This window comes from Lactuca virosa, chromosome 7 (assembly GCF_052849685.1).
Source record: "Lactuca virosa cultivar CGN04683 chromosome 7, Lactuca_virosa_CGN04683_v6, whole genome shotgun sequence".
NCBI classification, from domain to species: domain Eukaryota; kingdom Viridiplantae; phylum Streptophyta; class Magnoliopsida; order Asterales; family Asteraceae; genus Lactuca; species Lactuca virosa.
The window spans coordinates 71,334,634-71,345,928 of NC_136432.1; positions in this window are offsets into that span (position 1 = coordinate 71,334,634).

The following is an 11,295-nucleotide window of genomic DNA, read 5'->3' on the forward strand; positions in this document are numbered from 1 at the left end:
ATTTTGTTGGTAAAACTGTAAAAGAAACAAAAAATTTCTTTGTAAAAACTTGTTTTACTAAAAACCCAATATTTACATATATACCTTATAATCTAAACTTAAATTTGTATATATATATATATATATATATATATATATATATATATATATATATATATATATATATATATATATATATATATATATATACACACACGGCATTAATTTATATTTACCCTTATTCTAAAAAAAAAAGATTTTCATCCTATTTTGCATATGTCACTTATTAGTCGTTACAGTTGTCTATTAGATGTTTTGCATTTTTTGACAAACACTTTTGTAATGTTTTTTTTTTAATTTTTTTTTAATTTTTTTTAACGATATTCTTTCTTAGCAATGGAAGCTTTGTACTTTGCTAAGGGACATAAGTATCGACTTCGAAAAGGGTCCAAGAACGGACCTGTCGGGAACACAGCCCGACCTCCTCGGATTCATGGGAAAGACTCACTTTCGGGTTGTTTTCCCAAGCTCATTCCACCTTTCGACCGTTGCCAACAACTAGATTTTCTTAAAAAAAACATACATATAAATACCAAATTTGGCCATTTTACATCATCTTTCACAACATTATTTCTCACAATTTTGCAAAACCGAATTTAAAATTAAGCCATGGGAAAGGTCGTGCTACAGATTCAAAAGGAAGAAAATCATGCAATTGGTTCACAAAAACAACAACAACCATTTCCCAACATCTAATCTGCATACTCAATACCTGAAACTCAATTCCAACAACAATTCTCTCAGTACCAAACTCAATTTTCCTTATATTAACACATTCATACAACGAGTTTTGTCTCATGCAAGATCAACCAATATTGAATCTTTTCTATACCTAAAGCACACTTGTGACCTACCTTCAAACCCTTATCCAATAATCTGTATAGTTCCCAAAATTACAAAGAGATTTTTCATTTCAAAATAGATTAAACAACTAAAACCCTTTTACTTGAAATCATGATATAACATTCAATTGTTTGAAAACAGAGATGAATTACAAAACAACGGAAACTAGTATCTTCGATGCGAGTGCACAGTCTCGTCGAGCTCTTCTCACGAACAACCTGCAAAACATTTAATTCACAACTGTAAACATAAAACTTAGTGAGTTCCTCGGTATACCACATATTCCACCGTACAAAGTTACATACAATACATACAAGCAAACACCTGGGCTCTAGTGTCAATCTGTCAACTCTCATATCCATATAAATACATCATACATAATAATCATACATATCATCTACTGGAACTCTACCAATGGCTCTCAAACACTACTGTTACCGGCTCTCAATCATCCACTACTACCGACTCTCAGCCGTCATACAATCATCGGCCTCTCACCAGAACAATATCCATACCAGGACGAGTTTAAGAGGTTTTTAGTCCCATTTTTTACTTAGACTTGGAATAATGATGTTAAGGACATGCAAATGGATTAAGTTGGAAACTATATCCATTAAGACCACATTTTTTACATGATTTGGAGGTTTATAGTTTATATCATAAAGAATTTAGACCTTGGATGAAAGTTGGCTAAAATAACAAAATTGCGTTGCGATATGGAGTTGTTAGTGTCGTTGTGACATCCTAAAATTACAAAGAGATTTTTAAATTTTAAAATATAATAACCCGATAAAGCCTTTATTTCAAAAACCATCATGGAACATTCATTTGATTAAAACCATACAATATCAGAGTTAAGTTTACAAAACTACGGAAACAAACATCTTCAATGCATGTGTACAGTACCGCTGGGCTATTCTCACGAACGACCTACAAAAAAGTTTAATCCACAACTGTAAGCATAAAGCTTAGTGAGTTCCCCAATATACCATATATTCCATCATACATACAATGCATCCACACAAAATCTCGGCTCTAGCGCCGAGCAATCAAATATTTTATCTACGTACATATATAATGCGTAACGGGCCCAACCCTGACTCCATTGCCAGGGGCTGAACCCTGGTCTTACATATAATTGTTGTGATCCAACTACAATCTTTCTTATCAGTGTTGTGGTCCAACCACAGTCTTTCATATCAATGTTGTGATCCAACCACATTCTTTCATATCAGTTGCCAAGGGCCAAATCCTGGTCATCCGTATAATTCATAAAGTCATATGTAATCAGGGATCAGATAGACAGTCGAACCGATGTCCTAGACGAGAGTAAACAATCATACAAGAATATCACAATCAAGTATTAGACCAAGATTTCTCAAGCTATCTAACTTAAACTACATGAAACCCAAGATATCACTATTACATAATCATGTAACATAAACACATATCAAAATACTAATATGTCCATACCCTTAGCCAATAGCCTTCCCTAGATACCCTTCCGTTGACCACTTCTCAATTAAGTCCTTCGTTGGTCAGTCATACATAATCCTGATAATTGGTCTACCCCAGTTACCCTAACCAAACATAATTCCTAACAATACCATTCGATCAACATGCAAGACCCTACCAGTCTAGCATACCAAGACACCAAGTTGATGGGTTATAGCCAAAAGAACATCCTATGTGCTCATGCAAACCCTAAAGCTTGGATCTAGGCTTCTCTATTGTACATGCAATTCATCCAAGACTTTCTAACCCTAGATCTAGCATACATGATTCGAAAATGACATAAGAATACAGATCTAGATAATTACCTCTTGAACAATAGCTTGAATCTTCTTGTCTTGGAGCTTAGAGTCACAAGTGTCACTCCTCTAATGGCTTACAAACACCAAGGAAGCAAGTGGATGATACTGAAGAGAGGAAGAGGCACAATTTTGGCTATGGAACTCTCTAGGGTTTCAACTGGCCAAAAATTGGATGCATTGGGGTCTTATTTATATTGGTGCTGCTAGGGTTTCAGCCTAAACCCTAATGGACAACTTAGGCCTTAAGCTATCCAAGGAAGCTTATGGAATAGGTCCTTATGGCCAAAATTATGGATGGACACATCCTAATTTCGTCCATGCCTAGTCCAAGAGGCTCCTCAACCCAATACTCCACTATCACACATTTGACAGTTTAAGTCCCTGTTATTAAATTAATACCTTTTAGCCACAGAATTAATTTCTTAATTAATTCTTGTCTAATATTAATTTAATTATATGATTTCTCTTTTAATATATTATTCATATAATATATTAATAAACCATATTAACCTCTCTATTCATAAATCACCCTGACAAGTTGCTTTTAGTGAAGGCAACCCAAAATGACCATGCACAACCGGGTCAAGTACTTACCAAATATAGTTACGGGCTTAGACACTAATCCAACAGTCTCCCACTTGGATAAGTCTAGTAACTACAAATGCAAATACCATCCGATTAGCAATCGTAGCTCTCAAAGACGCTGTCGAACTCTGATCTTATCAGTAACCTGTCCTTTAGATAAGGGATCGTCTAGTTCTCCGTTCTAGATATCGTGTGGACAAATACATGGAACATAGTCATACTTATTGTCCAGCAGTTGTTTCTCGGTCTCTGATTCTTCTGACATAGAACTTAATTGAACACATCAATTCAGTCCTGACCGGGCCCGACATATAAGTCAAACAAAATCATCGAGGGGCCCTGATATCGCTTTTACCCTCTTAGGATAAAAGGAACAGATAAACTTCGACTTATATGCATTTACTATTCACTAATCAAATCATACACAACAATGCGTTTTATAACACCAAGTTACTGATGCGTTTACGCATTATCAATGTACAACCAACTTGCAAACAATAAACCATATATATAGGTTTTAAGACCATATGATATTATCGTCTTGCGATCACTCGTGATAAATTCCATGAAGTGATTCCAGCAAGCGCGGGTCTAATCCAATGCTCAAATCAAACTCATAAGTACTTATGAACGTTGCAACAAACCTTTGCTATGTCTAATACACTTTAGACAATCTACACACCAATTAATGACAATCTTCTTTCATACCTACTCCCAAAGTATGAGCGACTGTGGAACATTCGAATAATCTTATTATTCAGGAAGTCAAAACATGCAAAATGAAACAATAGGCAAATAATTAACATAAGACATTAACATTACTTATAAATAATACTCTTTTATTTAATCATCAAATGTCAATTACATTTATCTATTACATATTTCTAAACTATCTAATCTAAACTAATATCGTCCTTCAGCCCGATGCTCCTAGTGTGCTGCAAGTGTTTAACCATACTCAGTCCCTTCGTAAGGGGATCTGCTGAGTTATCTTCTGACGATACCCTCTTCACTACGAGGAGTCCTTCCTCCACCCGATGTCGAATAAAGTGATATTTTATGTCGATATGTCGAGATCTGCCATGATCCATCGGTTCCTAGGTCAAGGCAACCGCTCCTTCATTATCACAGAAAATTTTCATGGGCTCCTTTATGGCTGGCACAACTCCAAGGTATCCAATGAAGTTCTTCAACCATATCGCCTCCTTTGACGCTTCGCTCACCGCTATATACTCTGATTCGCACGTTGAATCAGCTACGGTCTCCTGCTTGGAACTCTTCCAAGTCACTGCTCCTCCATTTAGAGTAAAGACCAGCCCGTCTGTGATCGGTAGTTGTCCCTGTCGGTTTGAAAACTGGCATCACTATACCCTTGCACCCTTAATTCATCACTCCCACCAAGGACTAGTGTAACACCCAAAAATTCAAACCAATTTAAACTTGTAAAAACATTTCAAACCATTAAAAATCATTACAACTTTGTTTTCAAAATGTATAATATCAGAGTTTTCCCAGAAACATAGACACAACATGAGGAGCTGTACGATCACGCCTTCGCCTTGTCGCGATCCCTTGATGTACCTGAAACAATAAACTGAAACTGTAAGCTCGAGAGCTTAGTGAGTTACCCCAAAATACCCATACCCGCAACAATACACATAGGATCATAACAGCATACTATGGGTCCAATCAACCATCGGGTTGGAATACCCCAGGCCCACAACCCACAGGTTGGATTGCCAACACACTATGGGTCCAATCAACCATCAGGTTGGAATACCCCAGGCCCACAACCAACCGGTTGGAATGCCCACATACTCTGAGTCCAATCATCCTCGGGATGGAATACTCACGGCCCACAACCTACAGGTTGGAATGCCCAGGTCTATTGGCCTTCGCACCGAACAGATAAGCCTCAACCGCCAAACAAACATGTACACATATAATAGATAATCACATAACAGTCTATAGCCAATACTTGATCTAACGGATCTTACCACATAGCACATAACACCATCCTATCTACCAGGATGCCAATCTAACAGATCATACCACATATCATATAATATTATCCTACCCTATAGGATACCGATCTAACAGATTATACTAGCATAACATAACCATATAATAATCCAAAGGGCCGGCCTTGGTGCCTTAGACCCTTGAGTATAGTGAGGATTGTAACATCCCAACCGTCAGGTATTATTAATATTTTTCCTTTTAGACTTCATGTTTAAGGTCTACTCGACGAGTTGGCGCTATGACTCGTCGAGTAGCAGCGGGCCAGGACACGTCAATTAATGAGTGACTCGTCGAGTCGTCATGGGACTCGACGAGTAGGAGCTAGCAGTGGAAACCCTAATTTTTAGGGTTTTGCACCCTATATATTGGACCATTAGCGCCTCCCACTGTCCTCTATCACCCTCTTGAGACCCAGAAACCCTAATTGCTATGAGTGAGAGCTTGGAGAGTGTTTTGGAGCTTTAGGGAGTGACTTTTGTGAAGGAAATTTGTAGATCAAGAGGCTAGCATCAAGATTTCCGTGTGGATCCAGAGTCTACTTCAGTTTGGGCACGTTTTGGAGGTAACCAGCTGTTACCTTAACCTCTTTTCTTCTAAGAATCATTCATATGGGAAAACTAGGGCTTTCTTTAGTTATTCATGAAGAGATTTTGGTATGGGAGCTAGATCTGAAGTTGAAACTTCAGATCTGAACCTCTTTTGAGTCCTAAGTCCATAAAGTTTCCAGCTCTTGCAAGGATGAGACTCTCCCAAGGTGTAAAGCTCCATTAAAAGCTTAGATTGGACATTTAGAGCCTTTAGGGCCTTGCATGCGTGTAAAGTTTGCAACTTTACGTGTTAAACATGCCTTAGAAGCTTGGATCTGTAATCTGGAACCTTGGCATGGCTTGAAAAGTGTATGCATGGATGAAGGTCTGCAAGGACTCGGCGAGTTGCATAGTCAACTCGGCGAGTCATATGAAGATGGTCATGAACTCGTCGAGTTGATGAACAAACTCGACGAGTCCGTTGAAGATTGCCTTGAACTCGGCGAGTTGTTCGAAGACTCGGCAAGTCGGCTAGGGTTTCTCCCAATTCTTGGACACGTATGAACTCGGCGAGTTAAAGGGGAACTCGACGAGCCAATCAAGGATTTTACGACTTCTCGAGTTCAGGAAGGACTCGACGAGTCGGTGAACTGCACTCGACGAGTCGAGTCAACATGGACTGTTGACTTTAACTATGGACTTTGACTTTGACCAAGAGTTGACCAGTTGACTTCTGAGAGTATTCTGGTAATTTGGAGATTTACGAAAAAGGGTTTTATGGTAATGATAGGTGGTAGAGTTCGTGTTGGTGATCCGGGAGTTGAGCTTCTAGTTTCAGACGACAGTTGCGAGGTGAGTTTTCCTCACTATACTCAAGGGTCTAAGGCACCATGGCCAGCCCTTTGGATTATTATATGGTTATGTTATGCTAGTATAATCTGTTTGATCAGTATCCTAGAGGGTAGGATAATATTATATGATATGTGGTATGATCTGTTAGATTGGCATCCTGGTAGATAGGATGGTGTTATGTGCTATGTGGTAAGATCCGTTAGATCAAGTATTTTCTATAGACTGTTATGTGATTATCTATTATATGTGCACATGTTTGTTTGGCGGTTGAGGCTTATCTGCTCGGTGCGAAGGCCAATAGACCTGGGCATTCCAACATATAGGTTGTGGGCCGTGAGTATTCCATCTCCGAGGATGATTGGACTCAGAGTATATGGGCATTCCAACTGGTTGGTTGTGGGCATGGGGTATTCCAACCTGATGGTTGAGTGGACCCATAGTGTGTTGGCAATCCAACCTGTTGGTTGTGGGCCTGGGGTATTCCAACCCGATGGTTGATTGGACCCATAGTATGCTGTTATGATCCTATGTGTATTGTTGTGGGTATGGGTATTTTGGGGGAACTCACTAAGCTCTCGGGCTTACAGTTTCAGTTTATTGTTTCAGGTACATCAGGGGATCGCGGCAAGGTGAAGGCGTGATCGTACAGCTCCTCATGTTTTGTCTATGTTTCTGGGAAAACTCTGATATTATACATTTTGAAAACAAAGTTGTAATGATTTTTAATGGTTTGAAATGTTTTTAAAAGTTTAAATTGGTTTGAATTTTTGGGTGTTACAAGTTGGTATCAGAGCCTTGGTTTAAGTGAATTGGAGGAACATGCGTGTAACTCCAGTCTCAAATCAAGGAAAGGATTTTCAAAATGATTTCTTTAAAAAGGTTTTCAAAATAAGTAAAGGAGGATGCAGGATGTACGATCAGCTGGAGCCAGTAAGTAGCCCCAAAATACCATACAGTTATTTGATATGCTAGAACAGCATGCTAGTGCTAGGCTAGGGGTCTTCAGGAATTGCATGATAGAATTGTCTGATTGTATGATGCCTGATAGCCTAGGGTTTCCCTTATATGAAATTGACATCATTACTATAGTTGCTTAGTGTATGCATCACGGCCGTACATAATTAAGATCTTATAGCCTAAGAATGTTTGATTTAGCCTTATGTTCTGTTCTTGTTTGATTGGGAGCTTAGGGTAGGATTGGATATTCGAAAGTCTATAGGGTCTAGCGTTATGTATGACTAGCATACACTAGGGCTGCAGGGGTTGGTGGAAGTTTCATGGATGGGTGAGTTGTAGGGGACCAGTAGGTCAGTTGTGAGACAGTTAGCCTTCCTCTAGGAGTGAGGATTGAGTGTTCTCTATGATATGTATGTTGTTAGGGTGTTGTGGTGATACTTGAGACAAATATGGGTAGGTGTGGAAGGTAGTATGGGCCCGTACTACTGAAAGCACAGGACCCATACGCGTAGCAAGGAAGTCACAACCCCTAGGGATTAGTCGGGAGTTGGTTCCCAGTTACTTATGCGGATTGTCTGATATCTTCCTGTTATGTTTCAGAATGGCAGTTACGAGGCGTTTCACATCGGGGTCCGGATCAGGATCAGGACAGGGTGATCAGGAGGCCCCAGTGGCACCTGAGGTTATCGGCCAGGAGGGGCCAATGTTGACAGAGGATCGGGTCAAGGAGATCATCCGCGAGGAGGTGGTCGATATTGTCTGGGGTCAGATTCCGGAGTTGTTCGGGACTATTAAGTCCGCTATGATGGAGTATTTCGACGACAGATATGCAGCCCTCGCTGAGACAGCTGTCGCTGCAGCCTTCGCGGCCATAACAGCGGCGGGAGGGGGAGAGGGGCGAGTTTTTCAGTACAGGGACTTCGATTACACGAAGCCCCCTACTTTTGATGGGACGCAGGATCCCATCAAAGATATGAGGTGGATCTCAAATGTGGAGGGGTGTTTCTTCACCTGCTCGTGTCCTACTGACCAGAAGGTCAGGTGTGCTCTGAACCTGCTAAGGTCTGGGGCCAAGGACTGGTGGAGACTTGCGACTGGGTCGTACACTGATGACCAGAGAGCTGTTGTTACTTGGGAGCAGTTCAGAGACATGTTCTGCGCCCGTTACATTCCGCGGGTCGAGCGGGAGCGTTTAGCACAGGAGTTTCTGAGTTTGAGACAGGATGGGGAGTCGGTGACGGAGATCACCCGTATGTTCACTGAGAGGGCGATGTTTTGCCCGGAGTTTTCTTCCGAGCAGGCTCAGATGACCCGTTATCTGAGCATGCTCAAGACTGACATTCGTCAGTTTGTGTCTACCCAACGATGTGATACACTTCTGGAGTTGCAGGAGGCCGCTAGACGGCGTGAGTTGGAGATTGAGCTGCAGTTGAGGGAGCAGCGGCATGCCCCGACACAGTCACATCCGGCGCCAAAGCGGTCCAAGAACGCTGATACGAGGACTGGGGGACAGCCAGACCGCACTTGTGGGAAGTGCGGGAAGGCTCATTCAGGGATGTGCCAGACAGGGAGTGGTTGCCACCGATGTGGCAAGCACGGCCATTTGGCCATGGATTGCATGCAGCCGACTCCGACTTCCGGAGTCAGGCTTTGCTATCATTCTGAGCAGGTGGGCCATATGAAGGCCCAGTGTCCTCTACTAGCCGCCAAGCCGGCGCAGGCTCCAGCGCCGACTACCTTGAGGATCACGGATGGGAGACCAGTCAGGGCAGAGCCTCCGAAGGCTCAGGGTCGTGCTTTCCAGTTGACCGCAGAGGAGGTCAGGGCAGCGCCAGATGTGGTTGCCGATATGTTTCTCCCCTCTATCTCATTTATTATAATTGTATTATGTTTATCTGTTGTACATGTGATTAGGTACGTTTTTAGTGAACTCTTTGCCTGCTTTGGTTTTATTTGACTCGGGGGCGAGTCGGTCTTTCGTATCTCAGTCATTTAGTAGGGAGTTCAGTGTGCCAGTGGGCGAGTTAGAGTGTCCGTTGCGAGTGTCTATCGCCAATGAACACGGGGTTTTTGCTTCTTCAGTTTATCGAGAGTGTGATTTGGAGATTTTCAGGGTGTCCTTTCCTATAGATTTGATTCCGATTCCCATGGGGGAGGTGTGCGTGATTGTAGGCATGGATTGGCTCGGTCGGTTCGGTGCTATGATTGATTGTGAGGGCCAGCGAGTGGTAGTTCGAACCCCAAGTGGGGGAGAACTGACTGTATATGGTGAGGGCACCAGAGTGGGATCAGGGTTTTGTTCAGCTGCCAGGGCTCGACAGTGATTCAGCACGGGTGTGCGAGTTATCTAGCGTATGTGGTAGATACGCGGGTTATGGATCAGATTTCGGTTTCCGATGTACCGGTGGTCAGGGAGTTTGTAGATGTGTTTCGGGAGGAGTTGCTGGGGATACCTCCGGAGAGGCAGGTCGAGTTCAGGATCGACCTGGTGCCAGGTGCGGCCCCTATCGCTAAGGCGCCGTACCGATTGGCACCGCCAGAGATGCAGGAGCTGTCGTCACAGCTACAGGAACTGCTAGGCAAGTAGTTCATTCGTCCGAGCAGTTCTCCATGGGGAGCACCGATTCTTTTTGTCCGGAAGAAGGACGGTTCGCACCGGATGTGCATTGACTACCGGGAGTTGAATAAATTAACGGTGAAGAACCGTTACCCACTCCCGAGGATAGACGATCTCTTCGATCAGTTGCAGGATGCATCTTGGTTTTCCAAGATAGACTTGAGGTCTGGGTATCATCAGGTCAGGGTCAGAGAGGAGGACGTGGAGAAGACCGCGTTCCGAACTTGTTATGGACATTACGAGTTCGTGGTGATGCCGTTTGGACTCACCAACGCGCCAGCGGTGTTCATGGACCTGATGAATCGGGTCTGTAGACCGATGCTCGATCGCTCGGTCATAGTGTTTATAGATGATATCTTGGTGTATTCCAAGACACGAGAGCAACATGATGAGCATCTGCGGGAGTTGTTGGTAGTTCTGAGACGAGAACGGCTGTACGCCAAGTTCTCGACGTGTGAGTTTTGGCTACGAGAGGTCCAATTCCTCGGACATATCGTTAACCAAGAGGGGATTTTGGTCGATCCGGCCAAAATCGAGGCGGTTATGCAATGGGAGGTTCCGAAATCTCCCTCAGACATCAGGAGCTTTTTGGGATTGGCAGGGTACTACCGGTGATTCTGTTGGATTAATGTCTAAGTCCATAACTATAATTGGTAAGACTTGGCCCGACCCGGCATGGTCCATTTGGGTTGCATGACATCATGCATTTGGATAGACTATAATGAGAGAAATAACACTTAAGGTTGGTTAATATATTATAAGTTCTAATATATTAATAAGGTTATTTAATTAGTATTGACCAAGAATTAATTTGGAATTAATTAAGTGATCAAAAGGAGACTAATTAAATATATGGATTGATTGTGTAAATCATTCATTCTTATATATGTGGGCTTGTGATCCAAGATTTCTTATGTTGGACTAAGTCCATGGGGTGACCCATGGATACTCCATGGAGGTTTAAATCCATGGAGCATAAGGAATGGGTAAAGTTATGAGTTACATGGTGTAACCCTAATAGCCACCATATAAAAGAATC